The sequence below is a fragment of the Ptychodera flava genome, chromosome 12, assembly GCF_041260155.1.
Source record: "Ptychodera flava strain L36383 chromosome 12, AS_Pfla_20210202, whole genome shotgun sequence".
NCBI classification, from domain to species: Eukaryota; Metazoa; Hemichordata; class Enteropneusta; family Ptychoderidae; genus Ptychodera; species Ptychodera flava.
This window is the reverse complement of record NC_091939.1, coordinates 35,793,027-35,809,541: the sequence shown is the minus strand read 5'-3', so window position 1 is coordinate 35,809,541 and position 16,515 is coordinate 35,793,027. Positions and strand designations below refer to the sequence as shown.

At 43.3% G+C, this 16,515-nt stretch overlaps 1 long non-coding RNA gene across 2 annotated transcripts; it reads right to left on the bottom strand.

Moving 5' to 3' along the window:
* Positions 1 to 316: 316 nt before the first annotated feature.
* On the bottom strand, positions 317 to 11,243 carry LOC139145761 (uncharacterized). 2 transcript variants are annotated; one of them, XR_011555015.1, is made up of 4 exons: positions 11,010 to 11,243; positions 2,190 to 2,351; positions 1,388 to 1,446; positions 317 to 442 (listed from the first exon to the last, which is right to left on the bottom strand). It is a non-coding gene; the product is annotated as an uncharacterized lncRNA (long non-coding RNA). The 2 variants fall into 2 exon arrangements; XR_011555016.1 differs by lacking the exon at positions 11,010 to 11,243 and adding an exon at positions 3,774 to 5,725.
* Between the last annotated feature and the right edge of the window lie 5,272 nt (positions 11,244 to 16,515).

Genomic DNA, 16,515 nt, shown 5'->3' with positions numbered 1-16,515 from the left:
CAGGATTTCAAAGGGATTTCTCAAAATTTTAAAGTGTTTGCAATAAGTGGGGCAATTCGGGTAATTAAGTATAATGGTGCCGAGGTGTGGCGAGACCCAAATCCCCAGTCCGATGCCAGCCGTATCCCCTTTGCCATCATCACAGCACCGGAAAGCGACACACTGATACAACAAGACATACTTCCTATTCTGAATCTGACTGAGGGCTGGGCCAAAAATAGAATTGGAGGAGTGGTATATCGACGAAAATTAGAGGGTGACGAAAAGTACAAGAATTTGGTTTTGCAACGAAAAAGTACTACAGTATTGAGTCAAATATTTAATCTTTAATTTTCAATAATAAAAAAATTTTAACACACAAATGTTCAATGAGCAGTAAGCAATATACAATGAGGCCAAGTATCAACAGGCATCTGCAAAATGTCCATCTAACTTCCATCACCTGGAACAAAAACAGAGGAACAGTGAAGCAAAATTAGAAAAGGAAAAGCTGAGTATTGTGAAATCTATTGAGAGCATCCTTAATGGCAAAGAACCAGAAAATCTGAATGTCAAAGTCAAAGATAGAGACAGACTGATGATGATTTCAAGAAAATACGAAAGTATAGATGAAGAAATTAAAAAAATAGTTGAAGCAGGTGACTTAGTTGCATATCACAGACACACAATGGCAACAATAATTGAAAACCATACAACAGAAAAATACAGAGTTTTGATAAATCACATGAATACACTTAAAATATTCCCCTCCTAAAAAAGACAGTGAAGGAAAAGTCTGTGGAAGTAAGGAGAGTGAACAAAGCAGACTATCAAAGAACAAACAAAACAAAGCCATTCAAGACAGCCTCTCTGCCATTGAGAATGCTATGTATATTTCTGAAAATCCCACCAGTAGGGTTTGTCAACTGAAAGCACTCTTAAGAACAAAAGGCATTGTCAAAAAATATGGGGGCGGTTACGAAGGTGGTGCATGTACACGCATGATGGACAATGATGTGCTCATGCAGTACACTGCACTGCCGGAGGTAGATACTGCATGGAGCTAACGTAACCAGGAATATTCTGTTGTCAAAACCTACAATGTCAGTTGCCTACCTGCCTAGCCTGCCTTTGTACAGACTAATTACTGACGTAAAACTTAGAAAATTAAAGTAGTTTTTACATGCTCATAGTCAAATTCCTACTCCTCCTGCACTCATCAGGTGAATATGGGCGATCGGCATACCATTGCAAAGCTCTCGAGTTGCTTAACAAAAGTACGTTCTCCAAATTCATGACCATCACAGTTCACAAGAAAAAAGGCGCCAAAAAAAGGAAATCCTTTCGTTTTCCAAAATTCATATTTTTGAATGAAAAAATGGACAAAATCACGATAATCTCAACGTACCTTTTACCGTCGAATTCCAAGAAACTTCTTTCGTCGGGGTAGGAGTGAAAATGGCTTCACTGAAAAGAAATCGGAAAAAACCGTGAAAATCGGCAGAAATTGCACTTTATGAAAATTGTTCCTTGATCGAGGATGGTCCGGGCCATGCCGTTACAGCTGTTGTAACCGCGGCAGTCTGAGATTTCCCAGATTCATCACAGCGCCCTCCCTCTAGCGACCAAAAACCGTATATGCGTTGGTACAAATCAAATGGGATTGTGGGAAAGCTAGCGTCCTGTGTGGTTTACGAAGGGGAGCCAGAAATAGAATGGAGATAACCAGCAGGCGCAGTTTATTTTTAGCAAACACTGACCAAAGTACTCAGGTGTTTTCCTAGGGATATTGGAAGATTGCAAGGGAAATTGATAGGTGCTTGTCAAAGCTAATCTCTAGTACAAATTGATGTGAAACAGACTGATTTATCATGGTGAACACAAGGTTGTGGAAAGACATGTTCAGAGTCGGTCAAGCCATGCGTCGGCGGACGATGTTGATTGCAGGAAAACTTGGAAAAGGATGAGTTATTTGGATAAGTTATCAGCCTGTCACCATTTACAGCATCATTTATTTATCACCTGCCATCTAGGCGAAAAATGAATTAAAGTCGTATAATAAAGTTATCACATCAACGTACCGGTATTTTGAGAACTTTGCCGTTGTGAAAATCATGTTTGCACTACTTTTAGGTAACTGACATGGTAATCATGACAACCAATGTATCTTTGCTCATATGATATTTATATTTAAAAAGCTTACTACGTACCTGGCAAAAAACAGCAACATCCACACTGCCACAAACACATCTTAACACAACCAGTTGCAATTTTTCAGCAGCAGAAATGGACTTGTTGGTCCTCAGGCGGTACGCTACCATGACGGCCAAAGCCGCTGACTCGGAAACATTTTCAAGTTCTTCCAGAGTTATCTACAACAAGATCGATACAAAAACAATTAAGTAACATATGACAACCCTTCCGTCCATCAGACGCCCATCACTATACCCAACCCTTAGGGCCCCTCTCCCTATTCCAGCCACAAAAGCTCTTCTTTCTCCACTCCTACAAAATTGAAATAAAAAATCCCCATTTCCCTCTCACTGCGACCATGTCGGTAGTTCCCCACAGGCCACTCTCGCTGCCTGATCTGCCTGATTTAATTGCAAGTTCTCCCCAGGTAGAATAGTTGCAAAACCTTGTCCGCAAACTTGTTATAAGTCAGTGCCCGCCGGCCGGCCGGCTGAAAAAAATATTTGCGAACACACCTTCCGCAGCTTTGTTTGTTGGACCTTAAAAACTCACATCACGGTATACAGGGATTTAGGGACAGTGGATAACTAAAAAATAACGCACGGTAAACACGACTCAACAACCCCCCCCCACCCTTTCCCATAAACAAAATTTTGGTAACATGAAAATCAGCCTCATTCAGTTCTATATCAGCAAAGCTATACAATAGATAATTATGTCAGTATGAAGTCACGCAGACGCTACCCCTGGTATACCAATTCGAATGAAGAAGTGTGTTCAAAATGATATACTTCACTTGTTAGCTGAACTCAATTCCTTCCCCATCCGCAACACAGAAATAGCGTTTACCATGCGTGTGTTTTAATTATCTAGGACCACTTAGGAACTGGTGTTTAATAGCAATCATGACTAATAAACAATATACGGTACTAACCTTTCTGACAGGCAAGCTGTTGTACACAACTTCCAGCATATGAATATCTGTTAGATAAGTTGCCATGCTGAAATTCGCCACCGCTGGTTTGCTCAGATTTGTCAGTCGTGTACACCGTGTCTGTATGCGTAATGCAGAACATGCCTGCCGCGAAGTTTGGAATGCAAATTTAGCGCCTAAAAGATTCGCACCAATGAGAGATTGCGTATGCCTTGTGTGGATTTGACTAATCCGCTTATCCTCTTGAAATGCGGCGACTCCTCTGAAGTGATGTTTACCGGAAAGATTGATATTCGTTTGCCATAAAGGATTTGTTTGTGTACAACTAGCTCACGTAGGATAAGCTGAGAATTTAGGCAAGAAAATGTCAGCCGTCTATCTTGTGGCTAGATATTGGACACCAGAAGAGTATTCCTTGAGTTATGTTTTTTGTCAAACACCGTAAAACTGAAACTTTTGATGCATAACTGCCGTAATATTACCAGCCTGTGATAAAAAATACCGCACATCGGATATGTCGAGAATTTAAGTTCGAGAGACATAGCTTGCTGATATTGTTTGTAAATATCGGATAAATTGAGTTCTTTTTGACCACCGTATATCCTTTATTTCATAGATATATTTGAATCCCATGATGAAACAAATGGAAAACTTATACCGTACTTACCGTAAAGTACGGGAGAGCGATAGCTAAATTACATTGTTACTAAATATCGGGTAAATAACGAGTATTAAGAGTATTTTTTTTATTTTAACAACCACTGTGCGATCTTTAATTCAAATATTTCTTGAATCCAAAGATGAAACAATATTGAAAGCTTTGATTTCGAAATAACTGTCGTAATATTACAAGTCGGCGATACAAACTACCTCAGCTGGATACTTTGAGGATTAAGCTTGGGGATGAGATTTGAAAGGTATTCAAATGATACACAACAGATATTGCCGTGGTCGTCACACCCCACGAGCGTTCTGCCCTCGAAAAAAATAACCACGTATATTACATAATCCCTCCCCCCTCACAACCTGTTGTCAAAAGGCAGTGGACTTACAAAACCTATAAAACTGCATTACACATAAAATACACTTGTGGATATCGTGGAGTTTTGACCAAAACTGACAACAAAAGACATATACGCATTCAACACCTGGTGACACAAGCGTCATTACTCATATGTGACGAATAGATAGTAATTATATGCTAAACTTCGAAACGCAAATAATTGTTTATTCCCATCAAGGTACTAGGTCGTAGACCACCAAGTGTAAGTGTGTCGCATGTAAAGATTTGTATATCTTATCAACCACAATATATTTCGAGAAATAATTTGAATCCCTAGATAAACAAAACCAGAAATACTGATATCTAACTGTCGCAATATTACTAGCCAGTGATGAAACCATGTTTCGGGAAATCCTTGTCTTTCTAAAACTACCCTGCAAGTTTGCTCCTCATACCTGTGGTCTGCAATTTATCATGTTTATCGACAGCGAAGTCAGTGATGGCATAGGACTTTGACCAGAGCTAAAATGAGCATGTGTGAAAAACACACAAGATCCCCAAGTTGTGGATGAACTCCAATACTGGTGGGTGCGCTTTATATCGGGGTAGTTTCGAGACACCCAAACACACTTCCCGTCAACTTTCTGAAGTGGCAGTAGCAGTAGCAGCCAAATCGGGCAGTTAAACATACTTTATAATTTAAATGAGAATAGTCCGCTGGGAAACAAACTTTGGGTAAAACTGTATTGCGAAAAATAGGAAATAAGTGAAAAAGGGGAAGAGAAAAATGACAGTCGAACTATGGTCCACACTGTGGTTGAACCGAGCCTTACCGCAAAGATTATTTTATCTTTGATGTAGGGAGGTAAGCGAGATTCCACGGTAAAAGTTTCAGTGTAGCCGGAAATCTTTAAAGTCTGTCATAAATTTGTCGTTTGACGAGCCGCCGATTGAATTTTTCAGTGAAATTCGCCAATTGTAATAGGTTTCGAAATTACTTAAAACTATCTTAGTATCTAACAATAAAATATCTCGGCAAAAATGTATACTGGGTTTTCTGTATTGCTCCATCGACAATGCTGTGCATAGTCACTCGCTCTATACAGCCAAAGCCTATTCAGACCACTTAGTGACGAACGTCTGCAACGTCTTAAAATACTGTCTCTCGATTGAAAACACAAGCAGGATGTACTAACTGCTAACATGCATTGAAGAATCCTGGTCCTTGTTGACTGCTAAATGTGTTTATCAATAATTGCCTTAAACTTTAAGCGTTTCGGAACTGGACACACACGGCAAAGTACGCACAACCTATGAATGAATGACATGCATACTTTCACGGTCATGTAGAGCTTTCATAATATTTGGTATAACATGAAACAGATTTCTAGCATCTAAAAGTTATGCAAGCACTGATAATGTTTATGACAGCTTGATATTTAATCATTAACTTATACAGAGAGAGCGAAGAGACAGGGGGAGATTTGTGTTACGATTAAACAGCGTTCTCAACAAGCCGCGATTATGCGACGATCTGGCTTACATTTCTGTTTTGTCGCGGATTTCTGGGCCGTGCGCGCCAATAGTGGCGCGCATTTGAAATTATAAACGTTCGTGTAACTATAGGTATATGGTCGGCCGGCCGTATCATGTGTATACACAGCCAGTACTTCTCACCATGGACGTAAATAACTGACGCGAGTAATAACACTTTATGGTTGAAATCGAGGCAATCTGGAAGCAATGCCTGTCAGAAGGTGTACTCACACCACAGTCACTTGTGATCCGATACACGATATCTGCTACAGCTGTGTGGTATTTATTGTGTATACCACACAGCGGCTGTTGTGTATTGAACCACAAGAGACTCTGGTCCTGACACAGTGGACGTGTTCGCGTTGCACTTGTCCACGGAATTCAAGGAAGGTGGAGGCGTCATGGTCACGATCAAGATTTCCACAGATTAAGACAATAATCCGAAGTACGACAATACAAGAATGCAAACCTTGTTTATCCCTAAGGAATTACATGAACAATTTTCGAAAACAACGAACTCATAGCTGCAATACCGTAGGCCGGGACCGTAGGTTCCGCATTGTAAATGGTATGGGCGGGCCCGACGCGACGTTACAGTGTTCGACTTTTGTTCTTGCAAAATCACGCAACTTTGTCTAGCGTCAGAGATAGTTTATTAAGCCTTTGCTATGTTTGAAATCGTGTATAAACTTTTGGGGAGTGGCGTGTTGTGTGATGTCATCAGGCATTTGCTCGGTTCCTTGCCCACGCGACCTAGTACCTATGACTGGAAATGATCGACAACTGGCCCAGTGCCGATTGATGATATTATTCCAAAAGTAGTTCAGAGGTTTAAACGTGGAACAGTTAGAGGAATCATCATTATCATTGACTTTCTGAGAATCATTCTGTACGCCTGCTAACTTCCTTGACGATAAGAACAAGTATTTTCGACCATTTTCCCGTGAGCCGTAGACGATTTCTGCGATGTTTGCCCGATCGCGCGTACAACGCACTAATACGTTGGAAGTCAAAAGTTCAAATTCGAGTCGGAACTATCGACGCATCGACAACTCACCGAAAAACGGTCGAAAATACATGTTGTCACAGTCGGGTTCGTTAGCAGGAGTAGAAGATGAGTTGTAGATATAGTACGTATAATTTAATTTAATCATTATCTTTTTTATTATCTTGTGAGCTAAATCTACAACACCGGTTGGTGTTTTAGTAAACTGCCAAAAAAGCCAATCCATTGGCTCGCAGCGGGACTGTGGCGACCCGGCGGTGGCAGTCTCTTGATGGGTGGGTACCCACGCTCGTTAGCAGAGTTTGAAATGTACCCCTTTTCCCAGAATTTTTCTCTGAAAATCACCCCCTTTTTTGGGAAAATCTGGGAGAAAATCACTGCGAAAAACACCCCCTTTTTTCCGATATCTGGAAGATTTTACCTAAATGTTTGCCAAGACATTTGAATACCATAATTTACCAATTTCAACGTGTGCTGACTCTTGGTGAAAAAGGAACACATAATACACTAGCTTAGCATGGGTTGACTTTGTGTTTGATGTGCATTTTGATGTGATGTGTAACGGACTGCCTTGTGCATAATGAAAACTTGAAATACAGTGATCGTTCAGTGTTTTGTCTTCACCATATGTTCACACTCATATACAATCACTTTTCTGATCCGTTTTGATCTTGTATTAGTTGATGGCTCTTGAGTTATTAGACATCGTCCGTCATCTATAGCTGCAACAGATACATGTGGGGTACGCTTTTTTTTGGTCTGACATTATCCAGGAATTCCTGGAGATTTAGTTTGACTGATTCTGCTAATTTTGCTAAGAACCAGACCTATTGTCAGAGGGAGGGTGATCTGAAAAAGTACCCCTTTTTCTCGATTTCACGGACCTAGACGTCTCCCTGATGTCCAACGAAAATCACCTCCTTTTCCGCGAAATTTCTAACGAGCGTGCGTACCCAGCTGCTTCGAGACTGCCACCTCCGGGTGTGGCGATGACCCCAATGACCCTAGCGCGTTCGATACATGCCACAAGTACCGCTGCGATAGCACAGCTACAGCCTACCCTGCCACAAAAAACTACTTTTTCACTTTTAGGAGCACCCATACCACCTATCACCAACATCATGATTTTGCCAGCTTGTGATGTACCTGCCCTCCATGTTCTGTCTACCGGTATCGAAAATGAACACGAAATTTGTCACTATCAATGGAGACCAACATGCAACTACGTCTTGGCGGTTATTTTCGATGAGTACACTCTCCGTAATCAAAGCGTCAGTTTACAGGCCATATTTCATATTTCAGGCCGAGAAAATATTATGACTAGAGCAGAAACAAACTGGCCAAACTTCTAAGAAAATATTGTCTAGTTGGAAAACTTTAAATGATACTATAGACAATAATATCGTTAGGATCGTCTGGTCTAACATATTTTTTGGCGCGACATGGTCTTACACTTTGTTCAACTGAACTTGACAACTTTTTCGATATACCGGTATATTGACACTGCGCTAGTCGCACCCGGGACTCGTGTCCGGAGCCGTGAAGTTGATTGCGTTCAAAATTCAAAGTATACGTCGCGTAACCCCGGGGCCCCCCCCGGGCGCGTAACCAATATATTTACTGCATTAGTAATGTGATTTAGCCAACGATCCGACGTTTGCAAGCATACGTTTGGAATCATGAACGTTGCCTGTAATTCCAGATGCTTAAGTTCCCTTGCCATTTTGACGGCTTTAATCTTTAAGGGGCAAAAACTCCCGTCACAAATTGATCGCTACCATTTCCACATAGCAACTTGAGCACTTCAATGAATATTATGTGTCAGTTCAAGGTTTTTTGGACAATTGACAACAAAATGTCACATGAAACCAAACTACATAATGGTTTACAATGGCCGATGTTCTGTCTTTATATGCGGGGAAGTTTGACTACACAGGCAGGGGTAGCGCTAGGATTTCAAAGTTGTTAGCCACATATTCCTTGCGTGGCGAATTGGTCATACATCTTGTTAGCCACACACAACTTTCTTTAGCCACACAAAACTTTTGTACAATAAAAACAAAACAAATATTTTAAGGTCTCATCTTGTTTGAAGTGCCATAGACTTCACATGCAATCCACCCCTACCTACCTCCTCCCCCCTCTTCTCAGACAAGGACTTTTTGAATGCAACTGCTTGTTATACTTCTTCAATAAGACTGGTGCAGTTCATTTTATGTGATAAGGAATCCTAGCAACCCATATGATTCAATTAGTAAAACCAACAGAGGTAAACTATTGTGCAACACATACCGGTACACACAAATACAGGGCTTCCTTTCCCCATCGTTTGAACTGCAAGTATAATAGAATGAAGAGCTGAAGACAAAAATAGTTAACTAATTTTTTATTGATCAAATTTGGTGTTTCGACCAACTGACATTAGTTTGATTCACGTACGTACAACATATGTTTTCGATAACTTGCCTTGATTTAATCGTGTCTCGTAGTCATACTGTGTTAGTCAATCTGTTTTCAAAGTTGGATCACGTATTTCTGTCTAAATAGAAAGAAACCACAAAGTATTGAGATAAAAGTTTCAGGCCTGGTTTATTTCAGTTAAAAAACACAGTGTTTTCAATTGGCTTCGAACTCACAAAATACGGTTTCCAGTCACCTTGTGGTGATGCAACAGACACATGTCAGACGCAACGCGACGTAGGATATATGTCACGATGTCAACAGAAACAACACATAAATTTGCAAACGAACTGGGTCGACCGTCATGGCCGGCTCTCTCTCTACAGTCTGGATAAGGCAACGATATCAACAGTCTGCATGAGCTTATTTGCAAGTCACTTGAAAATCAACAGAATACACTTCAGTTTAACTAAAATCTTACAAATTTCTTCATCATGCACATTGAAAGAAAACCTCAACCACTGGGACTGTCTGGAGCGTTCAGCGTCACGCAATGATCTGATGATGGCCATGCTGCCATCCAACGATACGTTCAGTCGCAATCAACTTAGCTAGCAAATCGCTCGATTTTTCCATAGAATATTATCAAAAAAGTGGTAAAATCTACCGTTTCTATCACTCAGAGAGCAATAGCTGTACATGATATAATCGTCTTCTGTGTCTGAGTTGCGGAAAAGCTATCATAAGGTCTCTCGACTCTCGCTCTTGTTCAGTACACAGCAGCGGGACAGCTGACCTGATTAAATATTCACGTAAACCACTGACCCCTTCTCGGAAAGTTCGCATATATTACTGGAACTCGTCATTGTTAGGATGGATGATGTCATTATTTTAGTCCTTATATGGTACTAAAGTGGGTTCAAAGGGTAAAGAAAAAGCTTTATGGCTTGCCGAGTTTGGCGTACCTTAGCTGGACAAAACACACAGTACGCAACCACTGTCAGTATCGTAAACTTACGTGGCGCTGAGAGCGGGATATAGTCACATTGATTTCATCACCTGATAGTATCGCATCGTCCACCGTGAATTTGACCGGGGTCTTTGAGTTTGAGGCCAGTTCACCACACTTTCATGAGCGTGGCGAACCAAGAAGACATTTTATTCTCCACCCAGCACTTTCTGTTGCATTTTACGAATGTGGCGAGCGCTAGTGCGACCCCCATGACAGCTAACCGCACACCGCAATGTTGGGGACCTGAAGTCCCATAGTCGTAACTATGTTAGTCAATCTGTTTTAAAAGTTGGATCACGTATTTTGACAAGCATACCACAAAAGCAGTCTCTAAACAGAAAGAAACCACAAAGCATCGAGAGAAAAGTTAATGATCGGTTTATTTCAGTTAAAAAATACAGTGTTTTCAATAGGGTTCAAACTCACAACCTACGGTTTCCAGTCACCTTGCGGAGATGTCACAGAGCCACGTCAGACGTGGGAAATGTGTCACGAGGTCAACATTACCAACACGTAAATCTGTAAACAAACTATAGCTATAGCTCATCAGTACTGGCGATCTCGCTACAGGTTGGGGAACGCGGCCACGATATCAACAGTTTACATGAGCTTATCGACTGCAGTCTAATTAAAATCTTACAAATTTCTTTATCATGCACATTGTGGGCTAAGAAACACTAAACCACGGTCTCCATCATGAGCGTTCAGCACCACGCAATAGTATTGTATTTCCATGGTATTCGTATGGAGCCCTACCATCTATGCCACATTCTGGTCAACGGGTAAGTTATCCATATCAGACTAGTACAGCATGGCCTATGTCACATTTCCTCAGCCAATGTCAGGTCAACAGCCATGGGCTCCGTATATTACAATGTAGACTCAACTGTGACGCACTCAAGCACACATGGCACACACACAATATAAATATCAAGCTTGTGCTTACCAATAACAGTATTAGTCGGCTCAAGTCGATATATCGATGCTCCACGCTGCAGAGCTGTAGCAAACGGTATATTGCCTGCTAATGTGGCTCCGAAGCGTCGCAGAGCTGTTTGGATCCTTCGGATAAAACACAAAGAGAAGTCTCCAGTATTTCCACACGGGAGAGTAGAGTAAAGACGTCTCTGTATCAGGTTCCGGGATCCGTAGGTGTGCACACCCGCCAACTGCTGGTATGTCTTTTATACTCCTAGGCAGGTCTGGTGACAAATACCAACCATTCCACAGATGACATCCTGGACAGCTTCCATCGTTGAGGTCTCAAACACAGATGATTGCCCAAATACTACACTCTTCCCTGTTTTATTTTGGACTGGTGGCTATCCGCTGATCTTCAGCTGGGCAATGACGGATAGCCAGGTGGTCTTCTTCAGGATGATGTTAAGACTGTAATTACTTTCGATGCTGGATACCATTACAATGTGGATAGCACATGATGACATTTGATTGGGAGTACTCGTACCATTATTCTATATATCCCAGCTAGGCAGTTTAAGAGTCAGCAATTGACGGCAGTCCAGATAGAGGGACAGAAAGCCTCAGTCGAAGCCATACAGGCGCCTGGTGTTTTCCACCGTGACCTTTAATAACTGTTAAGGTCAGTACCACGGCGTTCAGCCACCAGCAAAGCAACATCCCCGATAAAGGCAGGGGTGTTCGGCCTGGGTCCTCCCGGCACAGGGAAATACGGGGAGTCAGTCTCGAGAAGAAGACGACTCTCTGGTACATCCCTGAGGGCCTCGATCTGAGCAGAAGTAAATACGCTTACTCCGGCTGTAAAACCGAAGTAGCAATGGGAAACGCCTCAATCCAGCACCGAACAACGGATTTGTCCCCCATGAAGCAGTGGAGATGTATAAGCTGCTCCTTCCGCAGTACTCCCGAACTATGTTGAGAGCACTACGACCGACAGCAGCAATGCACCCATCCCCACTTGCCCCACGAATGTGCAAGATCAAGGGCTTCCCGCGAACACAGTAAGGTAAGGCCAGTCGGAACACCTTTTCTTGCAGGGGCCATTTATCTGGCTTAACAGAGTAATCTAATCCGATCTCACCAAGAGCAGTTACCTGAGGAGACCGGACCAGATCACCAAACACCTGCAAACGATTTTCCGTCAGTGATCCAACTTGCTTCGGATGAATTCCAATAGCAATCTTCCACCGAGAGCTACGATGGAGATCCTTTGAATATGTCGTCGGATCGCAATAAATCTCCACTCCACCCAATAAAGGAATCCCAGAGGAGGATTTCTGAATTGAGGGATCAAAGATGAATGCATCTGAAGTAGCAGTCCGCATAGCACCCCGCCACGAAGAAGTCAGTCGATCCAAATGAAAATGTGAATCGAAAGCTCCCTGCGGCACAGATGCCAATGCTGACCCCTCTCCAGTCCTTTGACTACATACCGAAGCACTTACCGGTGGAGCAGAGGCAGCTGCTGATGCAGACACGTCCTGCGCTCCCTGTGTTCTTGGAACAGACCGAGATTCCCATGCTGGAGAAACATTCTGCCGCTCTACTCTCCCAGCAGATGAAGCCAACCGGCCCTCAGAAGAAATATTTCCTCCAAAGAGACCGGCAAACTCCACCCGCTGCAGGAGAGACAAGAAACCCAGCAGAACTAAAAGTACTAAAACTAAAAGCCCGAACTGACGTGGGGACTCCCACCCCAAATCCCTACATAACTGCCTCATCACAGGAAGGCACCCCTCCTCCAACACAGCATCTCGGGGTAAGAAAATCTGGCCAAATCGGTTGAAATAAACCAATAAGTCTGAAGCCGGTGACCCTGGTGATCCTCCCACAATCCACGAGTGAAGCAGTCCCAAAGCATGGAACACTTTCCAAGTGTCAAGTGGGCGATCACCCCAAAGAGCTGGAGGAACATGGTGACGAAGAACATGAGTCCTAATGTCACCCGTTTCTACCAAACACTCTGGCAAGGGACACCGAATGCAGGCTAAAGGCGATATTTCCCGCTGGCCAGGGGGCGATGGAAGCACTGGAGGTATTAGCCCTACAGGGAAAAGGCAGGATTGAAAAGAGTCTTAGGACCTGCCCCACTCCTCACGTGACTACTGGATGACATACATCTCCCAGCCGTCACAGAGGGTCGAACAGTGCCCCCTCTACCACGGCTCCTTCCCCGACCACCAGCTCCAGGCACCCTAACCGTTTTCGTATTGAAAAATCGGGAAGAGTACCCAAAACTGGGGCCCGTTCCGAAACTGATGGAGAGGTAGCTGTCCTTCGTCTCTTTCTTACCCTTTTCCTTTTCTTACCTGTTGATGAAGCAGTGTCCACCCCAGCAGATACTGACAGTTGACCGGCCTGAGTTACTGTCTCCACAGTTGGCATCTCCTCCTGGCGAGAAAGATCTACCACAGGAGCAGTCTCAGGCGCTGGAGAAACGGGATGTACTGTTTCTCCCACATGTTCAATATCTTCACCAGATGGAGACACGACCATAGCCTCTTCTCCAGATTGGTGGGACGGCAGAGAATCAGTCAATGATTCCTCCTGCGGGATATCTGAGTGCACAGATTCCCGCTGCCATCTTTCCACCCATCTAGTGTCTTTGAGGCGTACGTCCTTGTACATACCAAGAGGTGGGATATTGAACTCGGCCGACTGTTTTGATCTACGAGGTTTTGGCCACTTCATCTTTTTTGGATCTGTATGCGGAGTTCCGCATCAATCCAAGAGCGATCGAAGTTGAGAAGGGTGTCGCATTCCCTTCGAACATCCTCGATCCACCTCCCTTGCTTCCTACGGACTGCGATCTCATACTGACCCTTTATGGCATCCTTCGCCTGGAGAGTCCGGTCGGAGTCTGGCGCTGTTACGATAGCACCGGCCGAATCGATGAGGTCCTTGGCAATCCAGAGAACCCCATGACTACTTGCCTCGGTGATCTGGGTGGTAACATGCTGCCAGCGCTCCACAGGTGTCTGTTTCCAGGCTCTCCTTGGTGACCCAGAGGATGAAGAGGATGCCATTTCTAAAGACAAACAATAGGTGACGAAAAAGAACATTCAATAGATTAGACACAAGCCGGGCAGGTATAGAGAGAAATCTTCCGTGAATCCTGTGGAGTCACCCCAACACAGTGGCCATGGTACCATTCATAACAAATATCACATTGTATCATGAACTCACCATGATAGGGTTTTCTACATAAACAATACACAGTTTGCAATTCATCGAAGACTCCTTCTTTACCCTTGCTATGCTTCTCAATGTTTTTCTTATAATTAAGAATCCATTTTGGAAGCTCTTTATTTCTACATAGCTTTAGTCTATCATGGTTAGCTGTAACAATGGCCCGCTGGAACTTTACCTTATACAAGTAAGGGGTCAATTTATTAACAATAATTCCCGGGCCTTTCCATGGATGACTAAGTTTCCGGCTTTTACCTTTTTCTATTGATGACTCGAGCAAGTAAACACAATCCCCCATATTGTAAGAATAAATGTTTACTCTCAAATCATAGTCCCTTTTCATTAATTCTTGGGTCACCTTTAATTTGGACCTGGCTACTTCATGCGCTAACTTAATAGCAGCTTGAAGCTCACTAACATAACTTTCATGGTCTTTGGCTGGCTCTGCTGTGATACCAAAGACAAGGTCGGAGGGTAAATTCACTTCACGACCCAACATGAGTTTGTTAGGAGTGTAGCCAGTATGGCGGTTTACACAGGCACGTAGGGCTCCTGCTATCTGAGAAAGATGCACATCCCAGTCCTTTTGAGACTTACTCACAAAACATCGAATCGCATCCATCAGCGAGCGATTTGCTCGTTCCACTTGCCCGTTAGCTGACGGTCTGTATGCTGTAGTTCGTGTTTTGTGAATGCGCAAAACTTCACAGATAGCAGAAAGCAACCTACTTTCAAAATTGGGGCCCTGATCGGTACAAATCTCAAACGGACAACCAAAACGCGAAAAGAAGTTCTCTACAGCTGCATGAGCAGTTTCCTCAGCAGTCTGTGAGGGGAGTGGAATACACTCAACCCATTTCGTGAATTGGTCGACCATCATGAGTATATACTCATTGCCTTTTGATGTCTTAGGCAAAGGGCCCAGAAAGTCCAAATGTACTCGCTCCATTGGAGTACCAGCATGATACTTTGTCAGCTGGTAACGAGCTTTACGCACAGGTTTTTTACTTTTAGCACATACTGAACAAGAAGCAATAAACTGGTGAATATCATTAGACATACCATACCAGAAATATTTTTCCTTGATTTTCAGTACTGTCCTAGTCATCCCCTGATGCCCTGATGCCGGGATATCATGGTTTAATTCCATAATCTCAACCTGCATGGACTTAGGGACAACTAAGGTGCTTATAGTGTCATCATAATGGGTCCAATCTACGTACTCTGCACCAGGTTTGCGCCAGGCGCATAGTCAAGAAAAGGCACTCTGCGCCAGGGGTTTGCACCAGGCAGCTGCGCCACCCTTTGCACCATGCAGTCTGCGCCATGTTGCACTCTCGGGCATCATCGGTACGGTCCTTTTTGCGCCAGGCAATCTGCGCCTCTTTTCTCTTTGACGGGGTCGAAGTGTAGGATGAGTGAGTCGAGCGAAAGAGATGGGAAAACGAACTCGCAAAAAAAATGCAAATAAAATACGTCACTTGGTACGTCTAACAGGAGCGTACGATCGGCCACTTTTCTCTTTGGCGGGGTCGAAGTGTAGGATGAGTGAGTCGAGCGAAAGAGATGGGAAAACGAACTCGCAAAAAAAAAATGCAAATAAAATACGTCACTTGGTACGTCTAACAGGAACGTACGATGAAGTGTAGGATGAGTGAGTCGAGCGAAAGAGATGGGAAAATGAACTCGCAAAAAAAATGCAAATAAAATACGTCACTTGGTACGTCTAACAGGAGCGTACGATCGGCCGATCGGCGACTGCCGATGCCCTTGAAACTCGAAACAACACTGTCGATTAACCACATAATTCCGATCAATAACCCGATAAGTCCTAAAACAATGTGATAGAGTGACCGTGGTGGAAACTTTTTGAGTCGGACCACAGTGTGTGGGGTAGAGTAACGTGGTCGACCTATAGCTTATTTACCCAAGAGTCGTTTCCGGGTCAGGCTTTGCACAGGAAAGGGTTAGCTGTGAATAAAGTACGTCACCTCAAACGCGGAACCCCTGCACTGTTGTAATTGTCTCTTATTTTTAATTTTTTATTCTTATGTTAACTAACTAGTTTCGCTTGTAACTTAATGCTTATCTAGCGTCTTTTGCTGACTGTCCGACGACAATTCTTTCTTCCACACTCGACGTTTCGCTCATGTTTTTTGTCTTGTCTGAGAGGTATGTAAGGGTGCCAGAAATCGACAAGTGCGGAGCCAAAGTGAGGGCCAGCACAATCGAAGTGCGAGCGAATGTGAGGGCTTGAAGTGAGGGCTCTCACAATCGAAGTGCGA